Below are 9,446 nucleotides of genomic sequence, written 5' to 3' on the forward strand. Positions count from 1 at the left end.
ATTTTTTAAAATTAATTTTAATGAACATTTACAGAGATTCTAGATTTCCATTCATTCATTGTTGCGACAAGGATTCCGAAGCTTCGTCTGACATACTTTGGACATGTTGCAAGGAGGGACCAGTCCTTAGAGAGGAACGTCATGCTTGGGAGGGTGGAGGGACAGTGCAGGAGAGGAAGAACCTTGATGAGATGGATTGATTCAGTGACTGGGGGAATGGGGATAGATGTGCAGAGACAATAAGATTGGCACAAGATAGAACAGGGTTTAGTGCTGTTGTACATAGGGTCACTATGAGTCACAGGTGACTCGATGGCACATAACAATAACATTTTGCTCCGTGTAGTATTGGCAAGCTCCATTTGTATTGTAACATGCATCTGGACTTCATTTCAATTTCTAGCTGAGAATTTACTATTCCGTTGTATGTATGTAACACTGAAACATCCAACCCTAGCCTTGACTGTTATTTTTTTCAAATATCTATAATGGTTCTAACTTTGCTTTGAAGTAGCTTTTTCATTCATTAACTGTTAGATTTTAAAGTTTCTCATAGTATTAGTCATAATGAAAATGGTTATAGCAATTTCTAGGGTTTTTTTTGTTTTTTTTCCTAATACAGTGCTGTTTTAAAATTAATTTTAATGAAAGTTTACAGAGACTTAGTCATTCATTGTTGCACTTTTCTCTCTGCCCATCTCCTTCCCCCAAGTTCACTCTTCTCCTTAAAAAGTAAAAGACAAACTCTTTCATTGTTATGTAATCCCTCCCCCCAAGTCCACTTCACTGTGCAGCCTTTATTCTGGACTCTTGTCATGACAATAATACCCAATCATATATCTCTTTTAAGCAGTTCTCTCCCTCATCTGTTTCAATGCAGTATTCATCATTCATCCCCTTCTTCTCTGTGTTCCCTCAACCCCGATGTCAGTCCCATTTTACAACAGTGGCCCTATGCAATATTTGTCCTTTTTTGACTGAGAGATTTCATTCAGCATAATGTCCTCCAGGGTCATCCATTTTGTGTAATATTTCATGAGTTCCTTGTTTTTCAATGCTGCATAGTATTCCATTGTGTGGCTTCTCTATCCATTCGTTTGTTGATGGGCACTTGGGTTGTTTCCAGCTCTTTGCTATCGTGAACAAAGCTGCAATACACGTGGGTGTGCATATATCTGCTTGGGTGGCGGTTATGGTTTCTTTAGGGTATGTTCCCAGTAGTGGAATTGCTGGATTAAATGGAACTTCTATTTGCAACTTTTTGAGAAAGCGCCATACAGCCTTCCATAGTGGTTGTACCATTTTACACTCCCACCAGCAATGAATAAGGGTTCCAATTTCTCCACAACCTTGCCAGCATTTGATGTTTGCTCTTCTGTTAAATTTTGTTATTCTTACTGGAGTGAGATGATATCTCATAGTTGTTTTATTTCTCGTTTTTGAGACTTGATTAATGATAGAGAATTCTAACTTCTTCTTGTTATGTACCATTGAGTAAACTGAAACCCTATGAACAGTAACTCTGAACCTTGTGCCAATCTCATAATCTCTGACCCAGGTGATCTCATTGCCAAAATTACTGTGTCAATCCATCTCATCTGGAGTCTTTCTCTCTTGAGCTGATCCTTCCAAGCATGACGTCCTTCTCCAAGGACTGGTCCCTCCTGGCAACATGTCCAAGGTATGTGAACTGGAGCTTCAGAATCCTCCAAAAACAAAACTGGTTTCACTCTCTCCAAGGAAGACCTGTTTGTTCTCTTGGCAGTCCCTGGTATGTTCAAATACTCTTCTCCAGCACCACAACTCAAAGGCATTGATTCTTCTTCTATCATCCTTAGTCATTGTCCAGCTCTCAGATGCCTAGCAAGCAATTGAGAGTACCATGCCCTGGATCAGATGCACCTGCATTTTAATTTAAAAAGATTTATGCATTTTATTATGTACATAGAGAACTCTGGGGGCCTAATGGCAAGAAGCTGCACTGCAATCCTGAAGGCATGCAGTTCAAGTCCACCAGCTGCTTTGTGGGTGAAGGATGGGCAATCTCTTCCCATATGATTAACTACCTCTGAAAACCTGTTGGAGGGTAAGCTATGGGTTGGTTTCAACTCAATGATAAGCAACAACATTATGTATGTAATGTAATAATGAACTTTTTTTTAATTTTATTTTTATTATTTTTGTGTGCGTGTACCGTCAAATCAGATCCGGCCGGTACAGGAGGAGATTGTCCCTCCTTACCCGGCAGAGCATCTGGTGGATTCGAACCGTTCGCCTCTGGGATTGTAGTTGCAGCTCCTTGCCACTAGGCCACCAGAGCTCCCCTCAAATAATGAACTTTTAAAAAAACCAACCCAAAACAATTAAATGCAAGAGAAAGACGTGTCTAACCCTGAGGAGAAATTGGAGACAATCCACAAAATTTATGAAATGGATTTTGAATAGGAGCTTCTGGAAAAAAAAGACAACACAAAAACCAAAACACCACAAAACAACAAACATGGGATCATAAGTTGCTCATGCAGTTGTTATATGCTATCGAGTCACTGGCAAGTCATAGTGGCCCTATGTACAATAGCTCTGAACTCTGCCATATCTTGAGCCAATTATGCTGTCTCCAATTCACCTAACCCTTTTACCCCAGTTACTGTGTCAATCCATCTCCTCAGTGTCTTCCTCTCTTGCACCGTCCCTCCAGCCTCCCAAGCCTGTGTCTTTCTCCAAGGACTGGTACTTCCTGGCAACATGCCCAAAGTACATGAGACAGAGCTTCATACTCTTTACCTCCGAGGAGCAGCTCAGTTTCACCCTCTCCAGGACAGATCTGTTTGTTCTCTTGGCAGTCTATGGTATGTTCAAGACTCTTCTCCAGCACCACAACTCAAAGCCATCAAATCTTCCGTCCTCCTTAGTCACTGTCCAGCTCTCTGATGCATAGCAAGGAACCATGAAGACCATAGCAAGCAGTTACAAAGACCAGGCACACTTTAGTCTCCCTATTGACATCATTACTCTCTAGCACTCTGGAGAGGTCCCTGACAGCAGATATCCCCAATGCAATTCCTTTTTTGATTTCCTGACTGCTGGTGCTAAGAGTATTGATTGTGGAACCAACCAAGCTGAAATTGTTAACAATCTCAATCTCTTCTCCATCTATCTTGGGGCTGTCACTTGGCCCAGTGGTGAAATGTTTGTTTTCTTGATGTTGAGATGCAATCCCTACTGAAGACTGCAGTCCTTGATCTTTTGCAGCAAATGCCACAGGTCCTCTTCAGTCTCAGCAAATGCTCAGTGGTTTGATGTGACTGTGACACAGGATGCTGATATCCTGGCACTTACAAAAAAAGCCAAAAGATTAGTGCTGTAACTGCGCAATGCATATAATCAGCAATATAAAAGCAAAGTAAAAAAAGGATAAAGGGGGGGGGATAATGCTTGCTGCTCTGTTCATTACTATTCTTCTACAGAGCCCCCCATTCTGCAGCCAGGAAAACAGGTGAGGTGTGGTGTCAAAGGTTTATTGTTCAAAATGTCTTTCCTAGCAGCTGCTGATAAACTGTTTCTTTTGTGCTGAATGCTTATTTCCCTCTATTTGTTGTATTAAAGAGAGATAGGAGTAGACTGGGATACAAGCTCTGCCTTACCAGGGGCCTAGGTGAGCCCATGAGTGCTTAACACAAGCTCTCTCTTTTTTTTTTAAATTTATTTTTGTGTGCGTGTACCGTCAAATCAGATCTGACTGGTACAGGAGGAGATTGTCCCTCCTTTTCCCAGCAGAGCATCTGGTGGATTCGAACCGTGTGCCTCTGGGATTGTAGTTGCAGCTCCTTGCCACTAGGCCACCAGAGCTCCCCCTACACAAGCTCTCTTTTTGGGACACTACTTTCCAGCTGCTCTGCAACTGACCGTCTACAACGCTCACCACCCTCTGCAACACCAGCCTGCATACCTAGTCATATGAGTCATTCCCCTGATGGTTCTGAGTCTCTGTGGGACCTTTCATTGAACCATCAACCCTAAGAGACTTAGAGGAGTGGGGGAACTGAATGGAGGAGGAACTAACTGCTGATGTTGGAACTCATGGAGTTAGACTATAGATCAAATATTGGGGACCCTGTTGACTTCCCACTTCTTGTAACTGGTCTGCTACTAAACTTAGCAGAAGGAATTATGAATGAATGCATGTGATCAGCTGTTGTGTGGGAAAGTACTGGTGCTTATGGAAGAAAAAAGGGTGAGGTGCCTGTTGCTCTGACTCACTGAGCCTTTTAAACTCATGCCTCTTGTTTCCTTCCTCAGGATCACATGAAAATGAGAAGAGGCTGACCATCAGGAGAGGGCTCTGCAAAGAGAGGAAGCTCCTCCGGTGATGAGGAGTGTGGGTGCTTGCATGCCCGTGACGTATTCACACTCCCTCGTCTGGGTGACCACTACATATACACAGAGCCCCTCCGGCCCTCCTGAAGAGAGGCCTGTGAGAGGACCACGGGTAGGAGTCCCAGCTGGGCCCGGGAAGTGAAAGTCCACTCTGAAGAGCGTGCTTTTCTCTAGATTCTCTCTTTCTCACCTGGATTTTTGCTACTGGATGCAGGTAAGCAGAGACCAAAGGGCCTAGTGAGGTGATGGTACGTGAGCAGCAAGGCCTGACAGGAGCACAAACTTCCAAATCACACAAGACTGAGAGTTGTTTAGAAGCTGTGTGGCTTCACACAATTCATTTAACCTCTACCAAGTCCGGGCCTTTTGCATGTGCCTAGCGTGCCTTCCTTTCCTGTCTTGTCTGCCTAATGCTTCGGCATCAGTCAGGTTTCAGTTTGGACAGCACTTCCTCCAGAAGGCTTAACCTCACACTTGCAGGACAGGGTCAGGTGTTCTTGCTTGTGCCCCCCCCCCACTTCACTGGACCTCTTGCTTAGCATTTTATCACACTTCATTGTCATTGCTTATTTAACTCGTTGGTGTCCCCATTAGACTTTAATTCCTCAAGAGATGGAGCTGTGTCTTATTGTCAGCACAGTGCCACCCAATTGGCTCTAACACTTGGCAACTCCACGTGTGGACACTGACAGAGCTGTTTTCCACAGGACTTTCAGAAGCTGATTTTTGGAAAGCAGATTGTCAGGCCTTTCTTCCTAATTGCTCCTGGGTGGATTCAAACTTCCTTACTTTCTGTTGGCAGCCAAGTACATTAACTGTTTGTAGTACTCAGGCACTCTAACAGAGAATGTGTGGTCACATAAGCTGACTGATGAAAGAATGGAAGAAAGGGCTGGCTGTTGATGAGCAAGATAAGTAGACATGCAGAGTGCTTGTAAACTCTTCCTATTTGTGCTATGGCCGACTGTTTATATTCTTGCCCAAACAAGGCTGTGATTTGCTCACCTGACTGGGATCCCAGGGCCTTCTCAAAAGCTTAGCGTTAAGGTTTTACTTTGTGATTCTAGCTTGTCCCTTTGGATATCAAAGTGGCCAAATGCTTTGCTAATCTCTTGGCTTGCCATCCTTGGGAGCATTCCCCAGAATGCTGTGGTTTCTAGGGGAATAAAGTAAAAAGTCGTGAGATTCAAGCTAATCTACAGTCCTCCTGAACAGAACAGCACAGCAAGTGCTTTTAGGATAAAATTAGTGGTACTCTGGGGTTCTCTCCGCCAGATGGATAGACACAGCGTCTGCACCAATGGGCTGGAGCACAGCGGTGGTTATGAAGATGGCACAGAGAGAATCCAGAGAAGTGTTTATTGTGTTACACAGAGGGTCACTATGCTGACTCAGCAGCACCAGATTCCCTTAATGACACCTACCAACAATCCACACTCAAGTTTATTTTGTTTTGTTATTATTTTGTTTTGATCTTTTTTTTTCATTTAACCAACATTTATTCTCTTACAGTTAATGAAACTAAAAGTCCAAATTCTACTTTAATGACACAAATGGAGCAAAACTTTCAGTCAGTGAAGGACCTTCAGCTGATTATGTAGCGAGGCTGAAAATGAGGAGAAACTGCTGCAAACATCCATTAATTATTGGAACATGGAAATAGTGACTGTGACGGTGGGCTTCAATGTAGTAGAGATTGTGATGATAGCACAGGATGGGGCAAAGTTTCAGTCTGTTGTACATAAGATGTCTATGAATTGCACCTAATGACAGGGAGCTCTGGTGGCCTAGGGGTACGAATCTGTGCTGCAACCCCAAAGGCATGCTGTTCGAATCCACCAGCTGCTCCACAGGAGAAGGATGGGCATTCTCCTCCTGTGTGATGTACTGCCTCTAAAAACCCACTGGAGGGTCAGATATGGGTCAGTTCGGACTCAACAGTACACAACAGCAATAGGGATAAGGAGGGGTTGTTCCTTATAGAACACTGAGTTTCTGTTTATGATGATGGAAAATTCACATTTATTAAGGCTCAGGGCTGCATAGGCAATGAATGTAATTCATGTTGTGGAGGAAAGTCTTTGACACCTCAGCAGCATTCTTTAGAGACCTCTATGTATTATGACCTTTCCAAATAACAAAGCACTTCCAGGAAGGCAGGGGCCTGCATTCAAAATCACACAGCCTTTTTCTAGCCATCATTTCTTGATGGTACTAAGGGTCCCCCCTCAAGCTCTTAGCTTTCACACTGGCTACAGCAATTTCTAGTTTTTTGGGTTTTTTTCCCCTTCTGTCTAATACAGTGCTTTTTTTTTTTTTTTGCTATATTTTACTTTATTTTCCACACAAAGAAAATAACCAATTAACTAAACTTTTATAGAACTGCTAGTATTCATTAATCAAGGAGGAAATAATACAGTGCTTTTTAAAAAAGAATTTTAATGGAAGTTTACAGAAACTTAGAGTTTCCATTCATTCATTGTTGCACTTTTCTTCCTGCCCCCTCCTCCTCTCAAGTTCACTCGTCTCCTTAAAAAGTAAAAGAAAAAAAAAAGTAAAAGAAAAACTCTTTCATTGTTTTGCAATCCCTCCCCCCAAGTCCACTCTGGGACTTCATTCTGGACTCCTGTCATGACAATAATACCCAATCATATATCCCTTTTAAAACAGTTTTCTCATCTGTTTCAATGCAGTATATATCATTGCTCCTCTCCTTCTCTGTCTTCCCTCAACCCCGATGTCAGTCCTGTTTTACAAAAGTGGCCCTATGCAACATTTGTCCTTTTGTGACTGAGATATTTACTCAGGGTCACCCATTTTGCATAATATTTCATGAGTTCCTTGTTTTTCAATGCTGCATAGTAAGTATTCCATTATGTTAATATACAGGAGCTTCTCTATCCATTCATTTGTTGATGGGTACTTACCTGGGTTGTTTCCAGCTTTTTGCTATTGTGAACAAAGCCACAATAAACATGGGTGTGCATATATCTGCTTGGGTGGCAGTTATGGTTTCTTCAGAGTAAATTCCCAGTAGAGGAATTGCTGGGTCACATGGTATTTCTATTTGCAACTTTTTTCCTTTTTTTTAAAATTAAATTTTATTAATTTTAATGAACATTTACAGAGATTTGGGGTTTTCATTCATTCATTATTGCATTATTTTCTCTACCCTCCTCCCCAGTTCATTCTTCTTCCCCCCCCTTGAAAGTCTGTTTTAATTGTCCAATTGCCACAGTGCTTGTCAAAGCCAGTTCTGATTAATCTCCTTTGTCAGTGTGTCCTTTGCCATTCCCTATCACCCGTCCTTGAGAGAGACTTCACCCTGATTTATTTGCAACTTTTTGAGAAAGCACCATACAGCCTTCCATAGTGGTTACACAATTTTACACTCCCAACAGTGAATAAGGGTTCCAGTTTCTCTGCAACCTGGCCAGCATTTGATATTTGCTATTCTGTTAAATTTTGCCATTCTTACTGGGGTGAGATGATATCTCACAGTTGTTTTGATTTGCATCTCTCTTAGAGCTAGGGATTTTGAATATTTCTTCATGTGCTTGTTGGCCATCTGAATGTACATTATTATAAGAAAGAAAAAGAGACCTGGAGAATTGGAAGAATATCCCTTGTTCATGGATAGGAAGACTCAATATTGTGGAAAATTACCATACTACCAAAGGCAATTTATATGCTTACTGTAATCCCAATACAAATACCAATTCCATTCTTCAACGAGATGGAAAAGGCAATCTCCAATTTCATTTGGAATGGAAAGAGGCCCCGAATAAACAAAACATTCCTTAAAAAGAGAAACAAGGTAGGAAGCACCTCACTCCCTGATTTTCAAATCCAACTACACTGCCGTGGTGGTCAAGACAGCATGGTACTGGCACAATGACAAACACATACATAGATCAATGGAATAGAATTTAGAATCTAGAAATCTGCTTATCTGCCTACGGTCAACTGATTTTTTACAAGAAGATATAATCAGTTAAGTAGGGAAACAGACTTTTTAACTAATAGTGCTGGCAAAATTGGAAAACTATCTGCAGAAAACTCAAGCAAGATCCACACCAAAAACCAATTCAAAATGGATTATGGACCTACGACTAAAACCAAGAACTATAAACTTCACTAAAGAAAAGCTTGGAGGAACTCTAGAAGTCCTGACCCACAACATAAACAGTCTTCCAAGCATCATGAAAAATCTACAACCAGGAGAGGATAAAATAGATGAAGAATAAAATTCCTATGCACATCCAAAAACTTCTCCAACAGGGTAAAAATGGAAGCCACAGATTGGGAAAAAAATATTTGGTAATAACATGTCAGACAAGGAACTTATATCTAGAATTTATAAAATACTCGAGCACCACAACAAGATAGAGGTAAAGAACCCAATTGGAAAATGGGCACAGGATATGAACAGACACTTCACCATAGAATCCTTTCTAAGACTCTACTCTGATGAGAAAAAAAAATTTCCTTAGAAATGATTGTCACAGGGGTTTATTTGGGGAGTCTGTATCTAGTTTAGGGAGCGCTGGTGGCCCAGCGAGTAGAGTTTTACTGCCAACCTAAATGCAACCCAAACAGTAGAGTGCACCAGCTACTCTAGGGAAGAAACCTGGGCCCTCTCCTCCAGTGCAATTTACAGCTTCAAAAAAAGCTGCTGGAAGGTCAGCTATGAGTCAGTTCCCCATCAACGGCCATGAATTCTTAATGTCTAGACTGCTCTTCTCATGGGTAGTTTGAAGACCTTTGAAATGCATTCCTGAACAGGAGGTCAGCCATCCTTCCAAGCTGATTAGAGCTGGCCTCCATACACAGGAGGGAACCAGCAGCTTGCTGGCTTCTCTCCCCACGGAGGAAGCAGTCATGCTGGCCGGTCCTTCTGAAAAGGGGCTGCTAGTGGTGGCCTGGTGGAGGAAGGGTTAAAATATCCATCCTGATCCTCAAGCCATGCTGCTCTCCAGGGCCCTGCAACCTAGCAGCAAGGGCTACAGTTCAGACTGTCCCGCCATGGGGACCTCAACTTTCTTACACCAGGGGCAGTTATTTCTTAT

This window comes from Elephantulus edwardii, unplaced genomic scaffold (assembly GCF_000299155.1).
Source record: "Elephantulus edwardii isolate Elephantulus edwardi_28Jun2011 unplaced genomic scaffold, EleEdw1.0 scaffold00032, whole genome shotgun sequence".
Lineage (NCBI taxonomy): Eukaryota > Metazoa > Chordata > Mammalia > Macroscelidea > Macroscelididae > Elephantulus > Elephantulus edwardii.